Source organism: Lichenostomus cassidix, chromosome 1, assembly GCF_008360975.1.
Source record: "Lichenostomus cassidix isolate B80296 chromosome 1, HeHo_3.0, whole genome shotgun sequence".
Taxonomy (NCBI): Eukaryota; Metazoa; Chordata; class Aves; order Passeriformes; family Meliphagidae; genus Lichenostomus; species Lichenostomus cassidix.
Window position 1 is genome coordinate 105,770,796 of NC_139479.1, and position 12,796 is coordinate 105,783,591.

At 37.9% G+C, this 12,796-nt stretch overlaps 1 protein-coding gene across 1 annotated transcript in view; it reads left to right on the forward strand.

The window, feature by feature from the left end:
• The window catches only part of ROBO2 (roundabout guidance receptor 2), a 1,017,279-nt gene that overhangs the window by 564,300 nt on the left and 440,183 nt on the right, over positions 1-12,796 (forward strand). The window lies entirely within an intron of this gene.

Below are 12,796 nucleotides of genomic sequence, written 5' to 3' on the forward strand. Positions count from 1 at the left end.
AATCAAAGCCAGACTATGCAAATTTTGTTTTTCAGGTCCATCCCATAGTCAGATAATAATATATTTATGAAATGTAACATCTATTTTTAGCTGGATTTTTCATGTTTACACATTATAGAGAACAAAGCACACTGAAGTTAGTGGGTAGTATTCAAAACTTTGAATCCCAAGTCACAATTTTCCCACAACTTTTCCTTCTCGCTAAGGAGACTTGTCTCTCATGTTTAGACTAGGCTAGAAATTCTTAGGTAGATTTTGATTTTTCTTTAAAAGTATGACTCGGAATCATTTGAATTCAATTCGAGTAACAGTGGAAAAAAGAAAATTATTTGTGTTCAAACCTTTACCATTGCCTCATGACTTAGGGGAGACCTCATTGCAGTCTAGAACTTCCTCATCAAGGACAGCCTTCTCTTGGGTGCACAGTGACAGGACCTGAGGGAACGGCCTGAAGCTGAATCAGGGGAGGTTTAGGTTGGATATTAGAAAAAGTTCTTCCCCCAGAGGGTGGCTGGGCTCTGAACAGGATCTCCAGAGAAGAGGTCACAGCACCAAGCCTGACAGAACTCAAGAAGTGATTGGGCAATGCTTTTGAGCACATGGTGTGACTCAGGGTTGTAATGTGCAAGGCCAGGAGCTGGACTTTGATGATCCTTGTGGTCCTTTCCAACTCAGGATATTCCACAATTCTATTATTCCATGATGACTCTGTTTTAATTCATATTACAGTCAATGTTTGGACTTCCCCACTGCTTTCTGTGAGATGTAACACATGGCTCAACAATGATGTATGTTCCTTTTAATACGAAATGAGAGTAAAAGCAGTTTTGAGATGAATTTTAGGGCTGCTATCTGCAGTCTGGTAGAAGTTTTACGTTTTATAGCATTTTGTTAATACAGAATAAGTACTTTGCTTTATACAGACGACTCTAGCCAAGAGTTGCTGTGCTTTGTTATCTCGAGGTAGTTATTTCTTGTTGAAAACAAGATGAATCATATCTGATGGTGCTAGAATTTATATCTCTTAAAAGTAAATGCTTGACTTCTTTTAGGACTTAACAGGGCCAAGTGCAAGGTGCTACACCTGGGTTGCTACACCAGCTACCTATCAGATAGCTGTCCCTCTTCAAGTGTAAAACTGGAAATTTGTCTTTTAGTGTGTAGATGTCCTCATTGGAATCTTGCTTTTTAATTTTTTTTTTAATCTGTATCTTTTCTGTAAACTAAAAAGGAAGGAGTCAAATGGAAGCTGAAAGGAGCTTATATGAAAACTAGAGATGACTCTATTGCAGTGGAATTAATCAAACATGGAGATAAGACAGACGCATCTAATTTCAGATAGAAACAATATCTTATCACAATTGTTTCAGTGACCTCACTTTTAAACTTTCAGAGGAAATGCCTTCAGTATGCAACCTTATACCGAGGAAAAAGAGCCAAAATAAGTAGAAAGAACAATATTATTGAGATTGCCAATGGATTTTTTTTACCAGAAACTATTTTTTATTTTACAACCTCTGTGTCTAATAAAAACAAATCCAAACCACCAATTAGAGGAATTTTAGACTGTTTTTATTTCAAAAAAACCATCAATAAACCCAAATGAATCAGGTGTAGCTATGAGTCTCAGTCAGAAACCTGATCATAGGAGAAATGGCAGCAACATCTCCAAATCACACACAGGAGTACAAACACAAAATTGTGCATGCTTGCATGAATAAAAATGGCACCAATACCCTTTTTAGATGTAATATTCAAGGAAACAAGTTTTGGCAAGAAGAGAAAAATAGTAGGATATTTTATCTTTAAGATCCTTGGTAGTCTCAGCAAACCATATGGTCAAACCTCCAAAGCAGTGGAGTCATTTAGCTGAACTCTACCTCTCACTGGATCTTGACAAAGAAAGGGAGGAAGAAACAGAAAAAAAAAGGGCTCAGTTTTAGAAACAAGAACATGTTGTCATGACAGTGAGATTTAATGTTGCAGTAACATTTAGCTACTATTCTTATTACAATTTTGGCTTCTATGTAATTAGAGAAAAAATTATGAAGGTACTGATCTGCAAATAGACTCTTTGAACAAGACTTTATAATGATACTTCCTGAGAAGACAGCAGAAAAAGCAGAATGGTTTTATCAGCTCCTGTTGTGATTTAGGAATAGAATTTAGTGTTGAGATCTGCTATTCTGATAAAATATTTGCTAAAATCCTTATTTTTTTTTTTCTTGCCTGATTGAAAATATGAAAGAACAATGTGTGGCCAATAGTTGAATTTTTCTACATGCATTTTGTGGCATTTTTCTTTAGGGGGTGACACTGAAGCAGGTTCAGTCCTTCCCGACTTCTTCGAAGACAATATGAGATTTCTTTTCCGTGGAAGTAACAGAAGTAGCATTAGGAATAGTTTCTTTTCTCAGATGTCTGCTAAGCTACCTTTTTGTTCCTGCTTTACTCTTGGAATAGCCTTCCTGCTCCTGTTATGTCAGTTTTTATCCATTCCATTTTACTCCCTGTCTCCTGGCCTTTGTTTTTGCTTTTTTCACCAGTAATCACAAAACACAGCTTCTGACCCAGCCTGCTTGAGGAATCTTGTGTTAACTCCTATTTAATACCAGGTATCTTACTATCCAAAGAGCTGTATTTGCACTTTTTATTTGATCTGAAAGAAGAGTACTTAGCACTCCACACTCCCTTTAAACAGTCTTTGATTTATTTTCTAGATCTCCAGATCAAGGATGATCTTGATGAGGGAAGTTTTTATACACTGCCAGAATAAAGATGTTTAGATAGGTATGTGTTAAGAACCTTCAAAAGAAACTAACAGCTAGAAACTTAACTCACACTGACTTGCAACACTAATGAGGCTTCCACACAGCTGCTCCCAGCACTGTGAAGCACCTCTAACTGATTTTGATAAACTTGGCCTTGGAGAAACATTTCTTCTGCAAATTTGTTTTGCTCTTAACATTGAATAAAATTTGGTAGGTTTTTTTTAATCCATTAAAATTATATAGACCAAATGGGAGTCAGTACACAATGGTATCAATCTGAGCACCTGTAGCTACAGTAGATGATTCTTTAACATTGACAGGCAGAAATTATTAGAGATTATGAATGGATTCTTAAAAAACGGGTAACTACTATACCAATGCTGTTGCTGTCACTACTCTTTTGCTTAAGTAGTTCAGAATGTAAGAGACCCCCAAAATAAAAGATGAGATGCCAAACATACGCTAAGGGCTCACAAAGAAAAGAAGTACAGTTGCAGTTCTAATGATAAAAATTTCTCTTTAAACATTTGGAATTAAAAATAGAAAATTTCCTACTGTAAGTGCCTGAAGTGCATATGACAGCAATCCTACTGTTCAGCTTAATGAGCCTGTCAATCTAGAATATTAAGCAGTTTGATTAAAGCATCTTAAATATGATGTAGATCTAAAATGTTAATGGTAAGCAAGACTTTGGAAAATGTAATAAGGGACGTTTTTCCTATATAAAAGAATCATCTATCATCTGCTGTTTGCCTAGATTATGAAATGTGGTTATTAATTGTTACAGCTTTGCTTTCTTGGGATTTAAAGAATTCAAATCCAAAATTTTCAATATATATTAAGATGTTTCAAGACATCCTTGTAAGATTTCAGGGGTTCTTCACATTAACTTGCTGTCACTCAGCACTCATTTCATTTTTTTACTTGACACTCTTTTAAGGAGTACTTTCCTCAGTTTGATCCACCACTGTGATTTCACTTGGCAGTCTTTGGATTAAGTCACTGCTTACAAATCCAGGATTTAGTGGTTCAGATGCTCTAGCCTTCTTGTGGCACTCTTGCATCTATAATCTTATTCCTGGTGGAACAGACATCTCTGTGTCAGACACCAGCTCCCCTCATTTTGTCATGATGGAGTTATGGAAGGCTTGTATCAGTTTTTCTACATCTTCCTTGTCTAAGGCATGACTTAAGCAACTGTAAGCTTTTCTGCAAATATGCTGATCACTGATATCTTCTGGCCTCCCTAAAATTTTAGAAATACAACCCTTTGTATTTTAATGTTTAGTAGTTTAAGGGTAGACACCGCCAATTGTTGATAGCTAAAATTCAAGCTCCTTCTTGGCTCAGATGTACATTTCATTTGGGCAATATGGATTTATGTTCATTTGTAAATCAACAGATTCAAACTTCTTTTACGAGAGTATATGTGGAATCACTGACCATCTTCCAGGTCATGTGTCAGGAAAATTAAACAGAATCACAGAATCTTAGAACAGTTTGGGTTAGAAGTGACACTTTCTACTAGATCAGGCTTCTCAGAGCTCCACTCAACCTTGTTGTGAACATTTCCAGGGATGGGGCATCCTCTGGGCAACCTATTCCATTGCCTTACCACCCTCCCAGTAATGACTTTCTTCCTAACATTTAACCTATACCTGCCCGCTTTTTGTTTGAAGCCATTCCCCCTTGTCCTATCACTACAGTTCCTGATGAAGGGGAAAAATGGATTTATGAGAAAGGAAAAAAAAAGTGGTACTCAGATTTCTGTGTCAGTATTACTGTGATTACATAACCAGCTCCATCCTATGCCTGCAGAAGCACTAAAGTACAGGGGTGGTCAACAGTGAAAGAACATTGGATTTTAAGCCAATTTTCTTTGAAATATAGATCACTTGAATGGTTCTCTATACTTCCCAGAGGAAGAATTTCCCAGGTGGCCTGCTGCATTATTTCTATTATTTGAGATCAGCTGTGCTACTTCTTCCAAAGGATACTGAAAGACTTAAAGTGGTTTTTGTTATATGAGAATTCCAGTCCTGTAAGTACTCATGGAAGTTTTTCAAGTAAATTCTGTGCAAATTTAGATGAGAATATCTTCTTTCTTCTATTCTTCAGGTTGGACTGCTGTTTCTTTTTAAATAGCAAAATAATCAATCACACACATATCTTCATTATTTCATGGCACCTACACATCTATAGGCATTATTACAGAATTCTGAATTTCATGTATAGGTGTATTTAAAAAATAATCTTACGGCTTCACTCATTGGCTCATATACTTTAAGCCTAACATTTTAATAGATATGTCACTCACAGATTAAATAACTTTTTTAATTTTTTATTTTGTGGGGTTTTTTTTCATTGGGAAATGATAAAAAATACATTTTTTACATTACTTTTTGCCAGAATTGTGGAAGACACATTTCTTTTAGAAAACCTTTCAGCAGGCAGTGGGGCAGTGGGATTTAATTACTATTTATATTACAGAAGTCCACAGATACACTGACATGGTACAGTATCTCATCATGGTAGATGCTGTTGAAACCCAATTCTTCCTTCCTTCTTGAGATAAGAACCTTCTGGGCCATGGCAGTGCGAAATGCCCTATTCTTCTCCAGGTTGTCCTAAAAGGTTGAGCTATTGCTGATTGTCTGGGTAAGATAAGCTTACAATGGGTTTCTCTTTTCTACAAGGAGCTCTAAAATAATTTAAGTAGGAATCAAGTAATAATTTTTGGTCACCATCATCATAGGCAAGGTGTGAACTGATGTCTGAGATTGAAACATGCTAAATTCCACCATCAGCCCAGTACTGCAAGCTGCACAATGAATAGAAAAAAAAAGAAAAAAAACCCCAGTTTTCTGTTGTGTGCTTTAAACGTTAGAGAGTCTTCCTAGCTGTGGCAGCAAGCAGCTTTGAGGTAATTGCTATTTTGTGTTTCAGTACAGAGACAGACGTTCAAATGAATCATTGGCTTCTGCTTCTGTGTTCTGAGCTGCCCCTTTGCATGTTCAGTTTTATTGGTTTTAAAGGGGCTGTGTACTGCCACAGCTGCTCCCAGTATAATGGGATATGCAGCATGGAGGAAAACATTCCCACGTATTTTCCTGGTAAAAGTTTGCTGATTTTATATACAATTTAAGCAATCAAATCCTCTAATAGCTTTAGCTGCAAAATATACAAAATATGATAGCTCCTCTAGTGATTATACAAGATACTTGGTGTTTACATTTGTACGTATTCAACGTTTTGATTAAATGCATACATTTTAAGGAGAAGTCTTGCTCTGAGACTTCAAGCTTATTCTTGTTTGATGTTTCTTTTCCATTTACTTTGGAAATTTATATGAGTCTTGACCGCTCTTCTAGTCTGACACGCATGGGAGAGGTACTAGCCCAAATTCTGTTGTGGAACTCTCTATGTTTCAGCTGTCTTTAATAGGATCACGCTTCTAAAAAATAAGCCATATACTCTTATAAAAATTTAGATAGAAAGCTAAATTACATCAGCAGTGAAAAATCATAGGACTGAAACATCAATTCTAATTTAAAAGCATTTTTTGAGACAACGTAAAATGTAATTCTATTGCTGAAGTGAGGCAAGGCTGTTGTGGGACAAAACTAATATAGAAGTCTGACAAATATTGTTAATAATCCACTGATATGTATAACTGATGAGAACAGTGTTGACAGCACCATATTGCAAAAAAAGAATCATAGCCTGCTGGGAACATTACAAACCCACTGGTAGAAACAAGCACGACCCTCTAATGCTGTTAGGGGTGCCACCACAGCGATGGGCCAGCTTTTTGGGAGCTGACATCTTCATAAATCAGAAGCTCTCTGGTACCACAACTGGTCCTTGGTTTGACTAATATATGATTACAGTTGAGGACTGTATAAGGGAGAAATTATGCAAAGCATAACCTATCTGTGCTGATGACCCTTTAGAGGCCAGAGGTAACAAAGGGAACACAGTAAGTCTGTCTTCTTCTACAGAACAATCACAATGAAATCCAGTTAAATTCAAAAGCCAGTCAAGACTGAAAAACAATACTGGATGTGTCTATTAGAATTGTCATGTAAATTGACTTGTTAATGACATAATAAATCTTGTTTCCTACATTATTAAATAAACAGTGCCTAGTATAAGAATATTTGCCTGTCTACAAATGGGCATCCACATAATCAAGATTTACACAGGGATCTACTTTTATGAATTTTGGCCCTGTTAACATATCATAACATATCATAAAATCACAGAATTTTTAAGGTTGGAAAAGACCTCCAAGATATCAAGTCCAACTGTTAACTTATGTACATATTATTTTAAAAGCTGTAATTAAAGTGTAAATATTGTTGGCTAATGTAGTTGGCTGTCAATATGCACTTGTTATGGAAAGTGTGACATATGTCACTTAATAAGAGAGCATAACATGCTATTTCTAATATAATTATGTGGGAATATAGAGCTCAGCTTAAGACTTATTTGTGTATCCTTGTGTAGTTATAAATTTGTTGCTGTGCACCCTGATTTTCTGATCCTTGGAAGTCAGGGTGCAGTAGCTACACTTAATTTCATGTAAATCCATCTGATTGCACTATGAAGAAATAAATTTTTTCTAGTGAGAATTTCACTTTTGCATCTCTCCTGTAGACAGGGTAAGATTTTATCATCTTCCAGTTATTAATTTTAAACACTCATTCTTTTATTGAATGACTCGACGGCCACCTTGTGCCCCCTGGAAAGCTAAACTGTCTTTGGAAATTAGGTTTACCTTGTCACTTAAGGAATGGTTTTGGGATTTTTTGTGTGAATTAGGGCAGAGTGCATTTTTGTTATTTTTTAATTTAAATGAATGTCCAGATAGAGGTCGACATTATCAAAAGAATAAACTAAATTACTCTTGGAATCTTATTTTATTTCTAGTTGATAGAATGTCTTTGATGTCTTTATTTACATAGATTATCTCTTTATTCCATAATTGCGACCTTCATCTTTTTAAGTGATTTACTTACTTCATTAGACAAAGAAATGCATAACTAACACAGAGTTCTGGACATAAGAGAGAGACTAGAAGTTCCTGATGTAGCAGACAGGCACACTCACAACTCTTGCAAAAGGGAGATGTTTTCAGACATACCAATATGAAAATATTAGTGTGTATGAGGAAATTCCTGATATGGGGGAGGCCAGATATATATAGTCAGGGGAAGGACTAGAAGGAATGCAGTGTGACCTGTTGCACATAACAAATTCATGCTGCAGCCTAGTGTGGAGGCAGACATAAGCCTGATGTGCAACTTACTGCACTTGGTGGAAAGGTTATTAATTCTAGATACTGGCATTCCAAAGGAAAGCATTTCCAATCACAAGAGAGCAAGGAATGCTCTTCTAATCCTATGGTGTTCGCTGTTCAGTCTGCATAGGAGTCACTCAGCAAAGGCTACTATTATTGCAACAGGCTTTAATTTGAGGAAAATCAAGCAATTCTTTTATTTATAGCTTGTGTGTGCAGTTCTGTGTAGTTTATTATAGAAGTGAGTGCTACTGAACACTTGAGTACATAATTCTCTACTAAGAAACCTTGGTGCTTTGTGTCAAATTACACTTGCATGATTGCAGCTTTGTCAGTATTGCCACTCACAGAATCATGGAACCATGGAAAAATGTGGGTCGGAAGAGACCTCTGGAGATCCTCTAATCCAGCTCAAAGCAGGTTCATGTTCAATGTCTAGGGCACTGTCCAGTTAAGTTCTGAATATCTCCAGGGACAGTGATTCCACAGTCCCCTCGGGCACCTGTTTGTAAATCCTGTTTCCTGACACCAGACTAGAACCCTCCCACGATGGAAGTGCTGTTCATTGCCTTGTGTCCCACCTGAAAAGATGCAATTCCACCTGCTCTTTGCAAGTGCATACAAAACCCAGCAGCTCTGGGACAACTCCGGTGCTTGTGACAGAGCTGTGACAGGCTCTGTACTCCCCACTATGGGTTTTGAGTTCCAGCCACTCCTGCAGCAGGCTACAGATGTGTTTTCTGCTGTTCTTAGCCCTTTAGAACAGAGATGCTTTTGCTCTCTACAATGCCAGCTCCAGGTATCTCAATTGATGGTGTGCTGCGCTCTTTTACTCTGCAGGGAAACACAGATCTGTGTTTCACACAGCAGTAATCTCACCCAGTTTTTGGTGAATGCCACTTGAATCTTTCTTTCCCCTCCCCATTCTGCCCCAGAAAGGAAATAATCTGACCCTGGTTTTATGCATAATCCATTTTCAAATTCTTTTTTTAACTACCAATTATTTTTCTGCTTTCTTGAGTTTTTGTCCAAGCCACAAAGCTGGAAAACACAATCTTTTTTTTTCTTTTTTATGAGTGGTAAACGTACAATGAAAGAACAAAGGGAAAGTAGGATCTACAAAATCTTTATCAAATAATATTATATCTAGCATCTCAGTATTTGTACTTATAACCTGCTTTTAATCTCATTTAAAAATAAAATTATAAAGTAGCACTTATTTTAGGTGAGGTGGTTTTAATGATTGTCAAGAAACTGTACCATCCTTCTTTTACCAGTTTTTGCACATTTAATGAGCTGTGGATGTAAACCCTAAATTGAGCATATGACATATATCAAAAACTTGCAATGATTTCATTTGCCAAATATTTATCTTAGCAACTGTATAGATCATTCTTATAATTGTGGTAAGCACTGTAGCTGTACTAGTAACTAAAAATAGTGCAGACATACTAACTCAGTCTAGCAAATAAGGATATTTCAAAATATGGTTCTTAGTGTTGCTTGATTGGTATTTCCAGAGGAACACTCTGAAGTCAGATGCCACAAGTTAGGAATTTTTAATGTTGTAGCAGAAGGTGACACTCTATGCTGCAAGAGACACCTGTGAGACAGAGAAAGAAGCAAATGCTTCTGGCACCGTTTTTTTTTTTTTTTTTTTTTTAATTCACAGGAGTGGTTTTAGAAAAGTAGATTAGTCAGAGTTATGGTATCCAGGGAAAGCAGGAAAACTACTTTTCAGGGGGCTTTGTTAGATAGATCTGGTGACAGTGCTTACACTGTCTCCACCAACGTGTCTTCTTTCCCTGGACTCAGTTCCTGATTTACGTCTCTTGACCAGTCTTCCTGTGGAAGACCCTATTGATTGTAGCAGGAATAATAATCATGCTTCAGCATTTATAAGGATTAAAATCTATAAATTCTGTTCTCTCATCATGTATTCAATAGTCAGATGGCATCAGAACCCAGTGACCTGGAACAGAAAAGCAGAGGAAGACAAAAGCCTGTTCTCTGGGAAGGTCCATGCTCACTGTGTCATTTTTCTTCCTTTTTGTTTCCAATGCTGCCTAACATTACATGCTCTGAATTAGCCTCTGGATCACCTTTTTGCTCTACTCCAGAGCCTAAAAAGACCAGCCTCCTAACCTAGTTGCCTACATTTAAATTACACACTTATTACATCATGTGTACATTTTTTGATATTAAAGATCTCCATTCACTTTCAGCAATTTCCTGGGTGAATAGCTCTGGTATCCACAAGAAATTCTATATGATCCACCTCAACTTAAACCTTTCTTCCTAAGAAGATAACATGAGGGGTTTATGGCAACCAGAAAATAGAGTATATTATACACAGATTTAACACCAGTAATAATAATGTTGGTTTAGAAGAAAAATAACAGAGAAGAGAGGGCTACACTTAGAACCCTGGTTCTTTAAACACTGGATCCCATCTTTCATACACTAAATATATATTTTAATGCAGATGCATAAGTGTAGGAATCAATGATATGAAATAACAGACTGGGAAAGCATGGAAACCTTTACTTTTAGCACTGACACATCTGATCTCACTGCTGCTTCACCAAATTAGTCCTGCCTCATTTGATGACTGACTTGAGTATGGATTAGTGCAATCTTACTGTGCCATTTCCCTCTTCTAAAGTTCCCCGTCAACAATACCCTTTGAACTGAAGCTTTATGTGCACCGCTCCTGACACATCTTATCCTCATCCTGCTCTCACAAGTATTTAATCAGGTGGCATATTGCTCATGGCCAAACAAATAGTTGGCACATTCAGTTCCTCTGTACAGACTTTGCTATTCAAGCAGAGAACATCTGTCCTGTTGGCCGTGTTCATTGGAGGTTATTGAAAGACCGGAGAGACAAGCATATGTTTTTTTATTCCACTATCTGGACTCATCTTAGGATGGAAGCAATCCCTGCTCACAGGCCACTGACTCTGATCTGTGACATGTCCTGGGCTTGTAATCAATAAGGCATTTGAATCTCTGCTGTACTGATCCAGCACATCTTTGGATGACCTTTTATTTTATTTTGGGGAACTGCTAAATCTTCTCAAAGAAAAAGAAAAAAAAAAATCAGTGAGCAAAATCTGTGCATGAAAACGCTTGGTTATATCTGGCTGAAAGTTTTCAAAGTTTTGCAAAGTGTTTAATAGTTGAAAAAGTGGTGCTCTGTGGAAGTGAATGAATAAAATAGCAGCTATAATGGGTAATCCATTGATTTCACCAGGGACATTTGTATGAGTCATTATACTCTTTTCAGGTACCTCTGTACCTAAGGGTTTTGAAGACTGTGTATATCTACAAAGTGTTCTGGCCTGCATCAGCTATTATTAAATTTATCTTAAATTTATTTGAGAAGCAGAAAAAGAACTGCACACTGTAAAGCTATTTACAATTTAAAACTTTGCAATAAACAAGTCAGCATTTTCACTAACACCATGTATTTGAAATGTCCACTACAAAGGGAAATATTCTGTAATATTTCATGTATGCTATACAGACTGCCATCAGGTAGTTATGGTACTCTTGTTTTGCCAATTCACGAACACAATGACAAAGAACACCTCTTTGATCACTTTAGCCTAATTAGCCTCACTTATAGCCTTCTTCATGAGGTAATATCCAGGTGCAGTAATACATGACTAGCAGGGGAGGGAGAGGATTCTGCTCTTCTGCTCTGCTTTGGTGAGGTCTTACCTGGAGTGCTTTATTCAGTTCTGGGGTCCCAGCATAAGAAGGATATAGACCTGTTGGTGCCAGTCCAGAGGAGGCCACCAAATTGATCAGAAGGACGGAGCAGGTGGATTATAGGCTGAAGGAATTGGGATTGTTCTGCCTGAAAAAGAGAAGGCTCTGGGGTGACCTAATTGTGGCCTTTTAGTACCTGAAGGGAGCCTACAAGAAAGATGGAGAGAGACTATTTACAAGGGCCTGGAGTGACAGGACAAGGAGGAATGGCTTAACACGGAAAGCAAGTAGGTTTATATTAAACATTAAGAAAAAAATCTTTACTGTGGAAGTGAGGGGACACGGGAACAGGTTGCCAAGGGAAGCTGTGGCTGCCCCATCCCTGGAAGTGTTCAAGGCCAGGCTGGATGGAGCTCTGAGCAACCTGGTCTGGTGGAAAGCATCCCTGCCCATGGCAGTGGGTTCAGAACTAGACGACCTTTAAAGTCCCTTCCAACCCAAATAATTCTGTGATTCTTTGATATTTATCCCCAGGGCATATTGTGAGTATAAGGGAACACCATCCTGATTTGCATCACGATGCTTTGGAGTTTTTATCTGGCTTCGTAAGGAATAGCTGTAACCATCTCAGAGACTTAAAAACCCCCTGACACTGTCACGTTTGGCGACGGTAAAATAGTTGTCACTGATTGCACACAAGAATTAAGGAAGAATTAACTCGCAGACCATTTATGGGAGTATGTGTGGGCAGCGTACATTATGCAAGGATACGGTTCGGATCCTTTACGTGAAGAACTTATTAAATGAATAAATCTCTCGTAGATGCAAAATACAAAGGGGGGGGGGGGGGGGGAAGGGCGAAAAAAAAGAAAAGAAGAAAGCAGGGCGAGATACAAGCTCCGGGACCCCAAAGCCGCGGCGACAAAAGGCAGCGCCGGGCGCGGGGGGGCCGCTGCCCGCAGCCCGCCAGTAGGGGGCGCTCGGGCTTCACCGTGAGGCGCTGCCC